The 10,271-nt window shown below is 45.9% G+C and overlaps 1 non-coding gene across 1 annotated transcript; it reads right to left on the bottom strand.

Moving 5' to 3' along the window:
• Positions 1-1,696: 1,696 nt before the first annotated feature.
• Positions 1,697-1,769, bottom strand: Trnav-aac (transfer RNA valine (anticodon AAC)). Its single transcript has one exon. It is a non-coding gene; the product is annotated as a tRNA-Val (tRNA).
• Positions 1,770-10,271: the final 8,502 nt, after the last annotated feature.

Genomic DNA, 10,271 nt, shown 5'->3' with positions numbered 1-10,271 from the left:
TGATGCCAAGGCAAGATGACTACGTGTGACATAAGGTAAGCGTGTCTGGTATTGATTTATTTAAGTATGTCATGCTTCATTGTTGGGTAGACCTACATTTGTTTTGCGTAACGGCGAAATAGGTTGCCAAGTGTCATCCGCCCGTGCAAACGCATTGTTGGAGGCGCCATTTCACACACTGTAGCCTGTTTACTTTTTCTTGTTCCGTGAGAGCTAGAGTTCTGCCTGGAACTCTTTGAGGTACTTCGGAACGTTTCATGCCTTTTGCCACTTCCGCCGACGTAAGCGGCCCACCATTCTCCAGCGCTGCAGTGAACAGCCGTTCAGTGCCGGTTTCCGTTTGTTTCCTCGGCTTTGTTGTGTGCTAAGGATATACACCGCATGCAAAGGTAAGCGTCTCTGTAAACAGGCACCTACACGAAATCTGTCTCTCTCCCCCATTCAATTACACCAGAGCAAGAAATGGGTACTGTGTTTCAAGTACTCTGCTCGCCTCTCTACTACCAGCCCGTTACTTTCTCCGCGGCGGTCGTTGTCCTCCTCCATCCGCACCGCACGATTACCTCCGCTCAGGGAACGAGGTGGTATGAACAGATTTTAGTAGTACGTGCTCCTACAGGGATGTTGCAACAAACTTCTGGGGGAGGCGCGGCACATCATACGGACTTAGAACTGCATAGCAACCCGTGGCCACGAACGTCAGGGGTAAGTGATGGCAGAGATCGAATATCGGAAAGGAAACAAGACAGTGATTCATTTGAAACATTTGATGGACATAATGAGTACACGAGTTGTACGACACGAATACAGCTCTAATGTTGCAACAGATGCTCGAAGTTCGCACCACCAGAAGCCATGCTTACCTGATGTAGACGGACCATGACTGCCAAACACACCGGGAGTTCCTTTTATCGTGGCAGCTGCGCAGACGATTCTTGCAACGGGATCCATATAACAGTCCACAGGATCGCGATACATGCGAGATTTTATAGCTCCCCGCAAAAAGAAACCGAGGCTCGATAAATACTGCGAACGTGGGGGCCTGGGAACCGGTTCTGCGCGCCCACTCCGTCGATGCGGGAGTGAGTGACCTGTTCGGACGCCGACGAACAGCCACTGCAAAATGAGTACGGGGCCCGTCATTTTGGAACCACACACTCGTCCTAACATTTGCTGAACACCTTCAAGCGAGCCCGGAATAACCTGTTCGACAAAGGTCTGATAATTCGCGGCGTTGGAGCGAGATCGTAAAAGGTACGACCCGACTGAGCAGCCGCGACCAAACCCGCCCCACAGTAACTGTGAAGCGAAATTGTAGTGCGTGGTACCGCTCACCGTTGGAGTCTTCTGATGCTCACAAATGCTCATTTTGGTGACTGAATACACTATCCCTACTCAGTGTGGCCTCATCAGTGAACAACTAATAAGCTGGTAAATGCACATCGCGGTCACTTTGTTGCAGAAACCATTGCGCGAAACGCACACGTGCAGGATGGTCATCGGTGTGCAATAGCTGCATCCTTTAGAGATGAAAGGCGTCTAGGGGACTCGGTGCTCAAAACATTCTTAACTCCGAGCCAACGGCACACGTGCTGGTGCTTGGAGAAGTCTCCACGGCATCCAACACAGTTTCTTCTCTAACGCGCCGATTTAAATGACCACTGTAGCAAGTGTCTTGTTGAGTGCGACGAAAAAGCGTTTCCGCCCGGAATCGAACCGGAGACCTTCTGCGTGTTAGGCAGACGTGATAACCGCTACACCACGGAAACTGCAACGCTCTGCGCCGCACCTCTGGTAGAACTTGTAGGACGGTCGCCATTTTAACGCAAAAATCACTTTGCGGAAACGCAGACTGCAGGTATTTCGCATTCGTATCCAACAATCGACAGCCCCCTTTACTGTCTGAATGCCGTCATGAATAAGAGCTCAAGAAGCCTTTGGAAATGCTCGCGGGCGAGTCCTCAGTAGCATCAGCTGTTCTTTCTTTCCGTGCGAGGTACTTCGTTAGCGGCACGGAGCCGCACCATAACAGCAAAGGACAGCGCAAAGTATCTGAGGAGCACCCTAGACAAATACATGTCATGGGAGCCACATAGAAAGGACATCAGGACAAAGGCTAAAACGAGGCTAAAACCACTCCGCCTACTTAGAAGCAGGACAAACGGGGCAAAATACCGAAACAATTATACAGGGCTATTACAAATGATTGAAGCGATTTCATAAATTCACTGTAGCTCCATTCATTGACATATGGTCACGACACACTACAGATACGTGGAAAAACTCATAAAGTTTTGTTCGGCTGAAGCCGCACTTCAGGTTTCTGCCGTCAGAGCGCTCGAGAGCGCAGTGAGACAAAATGGCGACAGGAGCCGAGAAAGCGTATGTCGTGCTTGAAATGCACTCACATCAGTCAGTCATAACAGTGCAACGACACTTCGGGACGAAGTTCAAGAAAGATCCACCAACTGCTAACCCCATTCGGCGATGGTATGCGCAGTTTAAAGCTTCTGGATGCCTCTGTAAGGGGAAATCAACGGGTCGGCTTGCAGTGAGCGAAGAAACGGTTGAACGCGTGCAGGCAAGTTTCACGCGTAGCCCGGGGAAAATTGGCTCATGCCACAACTGGAGACCGACAGCGCCGACTTCATCTTTCAACAGGATGGTGCTCCACCGCACTTCCATCATGATGTTCGGCATTTCTTAAACAGGAGATTGGAAAACCGATGGATCGGTCGTGGTGGAGATCATGATCAGCAATTCATGTCATGGCCTCCACGCTCTCCCGACTTAACTCCATGCGATTTCTTTCTGTGGGGTTATGTGAAAGATTCAGTGCTTAAACCTCCTCTACCAAGAAACGTGCTAGAACTGCGAGCTCGCATCAACGATGCTTTCGAACTCATTGATGGGGACATGCTGCGCCGAGTGTGGGAGGAACTTGATTATCGGCTTGATGTCTGCCGAATCACTAAAGGGGCACGTATCGAACATTTGTGAATGCCTAAAAAAACTTTGAGTTTTTGTGTGTGTGTGAAAATATCTCAAATAATAAAGTTATTGTAGAGCTGTGAAATCGCTTCAATAATTTGTAATAACCCTGTATACACACACAAAGCTTTTGTTCGGTCCGTACTAGAACATGCTGCACCAGTATGGATGGCAAACAAAACTGCAGCAGGGAAGATAATGGCAACAGAAAGGAAAATATTAATAATAGCAGCCCAAATGAATCCCAAGCCCCGAAACGAATTAGTCTACCAAAACACAAAAGTGCAACCCTGTAGGAAAACATGGCTTCAACTAACCGCCAAAATTGCTGCCAACCGTCTTCAGAACTTTACAGCAACAACAGAGCTCCTACAAAGAAATTACACAGTCCTAAGGTACTCAAAAACAAAAACCCCTGTCCACGTATAATAATTAAAATTAGCATAAAGGCAATAAAACAGCAACAAATTTTACCGACACTGACGTACAAGAGGACATGATAAAACACCTTCAATATGACGAACCTGAAGACGAAGACGACACTTAAAAACAAGAAAGTAAAAACATTGACCACACACCGAACAGACGCTGAAGAAGACAAATAACAGAGACACAAGATACAGAAGACTCAACAGATCGATGCTGAGGTTTTAGGGAGGTTTCCCTCACCACTCGGGCAGGTTCCAGGATATTTTCACCCTCCCACGCGATAGAAAGCGATTAGATATGAGTAGATGCTCGGAATAACAGCAGAAAAATCAAGTATCATAATCCTATTATAAATAAAATGTGTGAAAACAGCATAGCATTATATAAGGCACCAAAGAGCAGTAGGCTCTCCATTTGACCGCCTCACCCCTTCTGGGAGAAGATTGAAAAAAAAAAAAAAAAAAAGGTTGGGCCCAGCCATTTCTTAATGACCCGTATTCGCACGCATTTCGGTGCAGAAGTGCAAACGAACTGTCGTGCGGTTGATGTCCGTCTAGGAAGCGTTCTAGATAAATGCCTCAGTTATTCGATACATTAAGCACACGTCTAGCTCACCGTTCGTATTGCGTTCCATGCTCCTCGTATGCTCTCCAGCGCTCGATTGAGGAAATCCTCACATTCGCCTCCAGCACTCTCGTGTGCAGCAACTTTGCCTGCTCTGCACACAGAAATCTCTCCAGGTTTGTTGGCTCAGAGGCAGAGTTGCTAGCATGCTTTCAGTCATTACTGTCCTATAGCATGACCGGGGCAATGCATCTAACATAAAAAGTACTTATTATAGAGAAGCATGCATTATGAATATTGTTTATACAGTATGTATGTCTATCTACAATTCAGAACGAAGTTTTATATTCTTGTGCAAATGAGTATTACAGATTGACGCGCAGACATCAGGACGGTCGGACGTGGATTTGAACCGTCGTCCTCCCGAATGAGATTCCAGTGTGCTAACCAGAGCATCATCTCGGTCGGTCACTTTTATTTTATTACAATGATCAGTTCTCCCTACGTAGGCGTGTGCCAACAAAATATTTTCACACTCGGTGGAAAAGGATGGAGATTGAAATTTAGTGAAAAGGTCTCGCCGCAACGAAAAACCTCTGTTTCAATGACCGCAACTCGGGTGTCAGATGAAAATGTTTGGCTCAACCTGTGAGCCACTCGAAATTTCTTATCTATAAACATTTTGCTAAAAAAGAATGTTTTATATATACAGAGTGAATCAACTGGCACTTCTGAAAGTATAGAAACAGAGGCCAATTAGATGCGGACGTAATAGAACACTTTACACTTCAAATACATTTGTACTAACTAGGAGAATATTTGATGCTGAAATTAGTGGTGGCTCTTAACTTTTCTGCTTCTACTATCGGATACTTCCTGCAGTGTCAGTTTTCGCTACACCCAATATGTATACGAGTTTTGCACATCGGTGCTCCGTAGCTTGACGCCTCAAGCCTTGGCTGTAAACCGGCCCTGATTGCGGGAGAGAAGAGCAAGAACACACGTACATATATCGTTGACGCTCTACATCCTCATTGTCACGACCTCAATGAAGGCATGTACACACCTAGCGGCAAAGTAGCGCCGGCCGCGGTGGTCTAGCGGTTCTGGCGCTGCAGTCCGCAACCGCGGGACTGCTACGGTCGCAGGTTCGAATCCTGCCTCGGGCATGGGTGTGTGTGATGTCCTTAGGTTAGTTAGGTTTAAGTAGTTCTAAGTTCTAGGGGACTTATGACCTAAGATGTTGAGTCCCATAGTGCTCAGAGCCATTTTGACAAAGTAGCGAGTCGTCGTGTACGAACAGTCCTGACAGAAGGTATCGCGACAGTCACTACGCGTGTGTCAAGTCGCGCGCCCACACCTTCAGAGTCGGCTGCGCACCAGAAGTCAGAACGTGATGTCCCAAGAAAGTGCTCGCTTTGCGTCTGATACATGCCCAACTAATTTAATATTATTAAAAAAAAAAAAAAAAAAAAAAGAAAACGTAGACGTCACTGGAGGGGAACTCTGTTTTCGGGACACATTGCTGTTGCTATGAATCTTCTCGAAAGTTAAAACTAGACGATGGTATGGATTTCAGATTTGTTTAAAGAATGTACCCTGCCTATTTTAAAACCTTTCTGCAGATAGTGGGAGAAAAGACTTCGAAAGATTCCAGTGTACTTCCAGCCTCAGTCCAGCTAGCTGTCACTCTCCGCTTCCTTTAAAGCAGTGAATCATTCACCAGGCTGATGTTTGCATTTAGAACTTCAAAACAAGCGTTCTCATGTATCGTTCAAGCAACATGTTAATCCACAATTAATTCTCTCAAAGGCTTTGTAAAAGTAAGAAATAATACTATTCTTATTGGCAGTATATTTTATTTTAACAATGATTTTTTAAAGAATACAACTTTGTCATCTATATTTGTATTTATAAAATTCGTCTAATAGTACTAATATACACACATCAAAAGATATTTTGCATCACCCCGGTTTCCAGAACTCCTGCACATAGACGTTGACTGTGGATATTGTATCACAGACACAGTCCCTTTGACTGTTCATAGATGTCGCTAAACCCGCCCACAGATGTAAACAACCAGCGCACTTTAGACGGAGGGGGTCCGACAGCCGATGAGTTCCAGTCATTCCACCAAAAAGAAGGTACACTGCTCGTGTTGTCTTTAGTTAACCATGCCTAGACCGTCAATACTGCGGTTCGATCGCGTCCGCAGCGTTACTTTGTGCCAGGAAGGGTTCTCAACAAGGGAAGTGTCCAGATGTCTCGGAGTGAACCAAAGCGATGTTGTTCGGACGTGGAGGAGATACAGAGAGACAGGAACTGTCGATGACATGCCTCGCTCAGGCCGCCCAAGGGCTACCACTGTCGTAGATGACTGCTACCTATTGATTGTGGCTCGGAGGAACCCTGACAGCAACGCCACCATGTTGAATAATGCTTTTCGTGCAGCCACAGGACGTCGTGTTACGACTCAAACAGTGCGCAATAGGCTGTATGATGCGCAACTACACTCCCGCCATATATGGTGAGGTCCAAATTTTTCGATATTTGTGGTAAGTTCTTATAGGACCAAATTGCTGAAGTCATCGGTCTCTAGGCTTACGCACAACTTAATCTAACTTAAAATCACTTACGCTAAGGACAACACACATGCCCCGAGGACTCGAACCTCCGACGGAGTGAGCCGCGCGAACCGGGGCAAGACACCCCCTAGACAGCGCGGCTACCCCCGTGGCACGAGTTGCATCTTTACAACCACGACAAAATGCAGAGCGGTACAGATGGGCCCAACAACATGCCGAATGAGCCGCTCAGGACTGGCATCACGTTCTCTTCACCGATGAGTGTCGCATATGCCTTCAGCCAGACAATCGTCGGAGAAGTGTTTGGAGGCAACGCGATCAGGGTGAACGCGATAGACACATTGACCAGTTGAGTGCAGCAAGGTGGAGGTTTCCTGCCGTTTTCGAGAGGCATTATGTGGGACCGACGTACGCCACTGGTGGTCATGGAAGGCGCAGTAACGGTTGTACGATACGTGAATGCCATCCTGCGACCGATAGTGCAACCATATCGGCGGCATATTGGCGAGGCATTTGTCTTCATGGACGACAATTCGCGCCCCAACGTGCACATCTTCTGAATGACTTCCTTCATGATAACAACATCGCTCGCCTAGAATGGCCAGTGTGTTCTCCAGACATGAATCTTATCGAACTGGAATAGATTGAAAAGGGCTGTTTATGAACGACGTGACCCACCAACCCCTGTGAGGTATCTACGCCGAATCGCCGTTGAGGAGTGCGACAATCTGGACCAACAGTAGACTACAGGCATGCATCAATGCAAGAGGACGTGCTACTGGGTATTAGAGATACCGGTGTATACAGCAATCTGGACCACCACCTCTGAAGGTCTCGCAGTATGGTGGTACAAGATGCAATGTGTTTTTTTCGTGAGCAATAAAAAGGGTGGAAATGATGTTTAGGTTGATCTCTGTTCCAATTTTCTGTACAGGTTCCGTAACTCTCGGAACCGAGGTGATGCAAAACTTTTTTTGATGTGCGTAGTTTACGTATGAGTGGTCTCTGATTTTTGGACGGCAGTTTGACAGTGTTGCAGTATACAGAGAAAGGAAGAGCCGGAAGAGAATGAGTGATTGCTATTTGCCCTATAGGCTGTTGATTGCTAGGAATGGACTGGAGTTGTTATTACCTCTGCACATTGGAATTCGCCAGCCTTCCGTAATATCCCTGTTCTAATTTTAGAAAAACATGACAAATTTCTTTCTGAGCTAACGGAATTTCGACATGCGTTCTTCCGCTGCTTCTCAATTCAGTCGGAGAATACTCTCCGTAAACTGTAAATTCATCTCTACTCCGAACTGCCCCTGTTAACTCTTCTGTGGTTTATGCTTTCACTTGCGATAAAATTTTGATCTGTGTTTTCCCTCATTTCGATGTTGGTGGACTTCTGAAATAGTTCGCAGTAATGTAGTACTCGTATGTTTCCCGTTTCGATGGGGATCTGAGACTAGCGGCTTCTGTACCGCGACAGGCGCGGGAAACGAGAAAAAACGACGTGAAGCGGCCCTGAAAACGGCGCCGCGATTTCCGCGTGTTCCGCCACTCGGCCGCCAGGCGTGTACTCGCCGCGGTCACGGGGCCACTTGTACCGACGTCTTCCGGAAACGGCCGACGACCGACGACCGACGTCTTCCGGAGACGGCCGATATTTTCAAACCTTACGTCACTACGTGCACGATCACAATGTGGCAGACCCCATCACCCGAACGTACAGGTTTCTGACGACAGTCGGTGAAATTCAAATCAGTTTGCTTTTTTCGGTCATAACGGCCGACACGACACAAAACATGAACTGTGAGAAACTGATAAGTTCAGTCAGGAGGAGTAGTCTCTGTCATCCTGAGGATGAAAAATATAGTAATCAGGATATATTTCGGAATCTATGGACTGAAATCGCAGGTGCACTGGAAACCACAAGTAGGCAATGTGGTGTCACCGCCAGATACCACACTTGCTAGGTGGTAGCTTTAAAATCGGCCGCGGGCCATTAGTAGTGTCGCCACTGTCAGTAATTGCAGACCGAGCGCCACCACACGGCAGGTCTAGAGAGACGTACTAGGACTCGTCCCAGTTGCACGACGACTTCGCTAGCGACTACACTGACGAAGCCTTTCTCTCATTTGCCGAGAGACAGTTAGAACAGCCTTCAGCTAAGTCCATGGCTACGACCTAGCAAGGCGCCATTAACCATATCTAGAGAGTCTCACTTGTATCATCAAGAATGCTGTATACAAATGATGGATTAAAGTTAAGTATTCCCGCAGCTACGTACTTTTCTTTATAGCATTCATTACATATCCTGTTCCAGACCTCACGCCAGTCTGCGTTAGATTATAGCGTGCATTTCGGCCTCCTCTAACTACAAGGTGTTGGCACATCTGCCAACACATCAGGCAAAATCTTTATCAGAAATTTTAGATGTAGATTGTAAACAAGAAAAATAATTTGTTCAATTGACAGGCATGGTGTATCTTAACGAGTAAAGTTACTGTAATGGGTCTTTTTGTGTTGTAGCAGGTGGGAATTAGCTGTATACAAATTATTGTTAATATTTACTTTCGTTTTTATATCAGTAGGCTGTCACATACAGTGGTTTGTAAATGTGGTGTACGTGCGTGTTTCCGCTGTATAGTGCTTTAGGAGTCGAAGTATCCTGCTCCAGACTTTGTGTTTGTCTTTCACAGATGCCTGAATGACAGTGATTCAAGGTTAACTGACGTATGGCTGCACAACTTCATGTAAATTCAGCAAAACAGATTTCGAATGCTCGCCTACAGGTGCGATTTCAGCTCTGTTAAACAATCCGATACTCACATTAAAGATGCAATCCTGCATCAAGTAAAACTAGTGATAATTCGATATTTGACATCTGATAATTACATCTTTCCAGAGATTTACTGAAAAGTACAGTTTCAGAGTTTTTGTGTGATATGTTAAATGCTACTTACCATGCCCTAAATACTAACTTAAAAGCTAATATTGTCACTCTTGCACCGCAAATACTACGAACTTTTTAATTTATTCTGTACCGAGTTTTGCGTTTCGTACAAGTGCCCTAAATGACATAGTAATATATGTGATTATCCTTATTGAAATGCCCGCAGCTCGTGGTCGTGCGGTAGCGTTCTCGCTTCCCACGCCCGGGTTCCCGGGTTCGATTCCTGGCGGGGTCAGGGATTTTCTCTGCCTCGTGATGGCTGGGTGTTGTGTGATGTCCTTAGGTTAGTTAGGTTTAAGTAGTTCTAAGTTCTAGGGGACTGATGACCATAGATGTTAAGTCCCATAGTGCTCAGAGCCATTTGAACCATTTGAACCTTATTGAAAGCTACACTGAACCTGAAATAATAATCTACTTTTAGTTAATTAAATAATGCTTGCTTACTCACACACGAATTTTGTCCAATCATCATACAACAGAAACATCTACTTTCACCGCGTAAGTTAACCGTTATTTGCTCATAACTTCAGTGGTAAAAGCTTTATACACGGAAGTCGCCACTGTATCATATTAAACCATAAAACATACTCTGAACAGCATGTTTTGTAGAGATCCTTAGTGCTGTGTATCACTGAAACTACCAGTTCATATTTTCCTGAGACATGGGCATTTCGTAAAAGTTGTCTGGTTATTCCTATAACTGAAGACAGAGTGTACAGTACTCGAAACGTTCTTTTCGAGACAGATTAGCTTATAGGCTC

Source organism: Schistocerca cancellata, chromosome 1 (genome assembly GCF_023864275.1).
Source record: "Schistocerca cancellata isolate TAMUIC-IGC-003103 chromosome 1, iqSchCanc2.1, whole genome shotgun sequence".
NCBI classification, from domain to species: domain Eukaryota; kingdom Metazoa; phylum Arthropoda; class Insecta; order Orthoptera; family Acrididae; genus Schistocerca; species Schistocerca cancellata.
The sequence above is the reverse complement of the archived record's forward strand: the minus strand, read 5'-3'. Positions and strand labels throughout refer to the sequence as shown.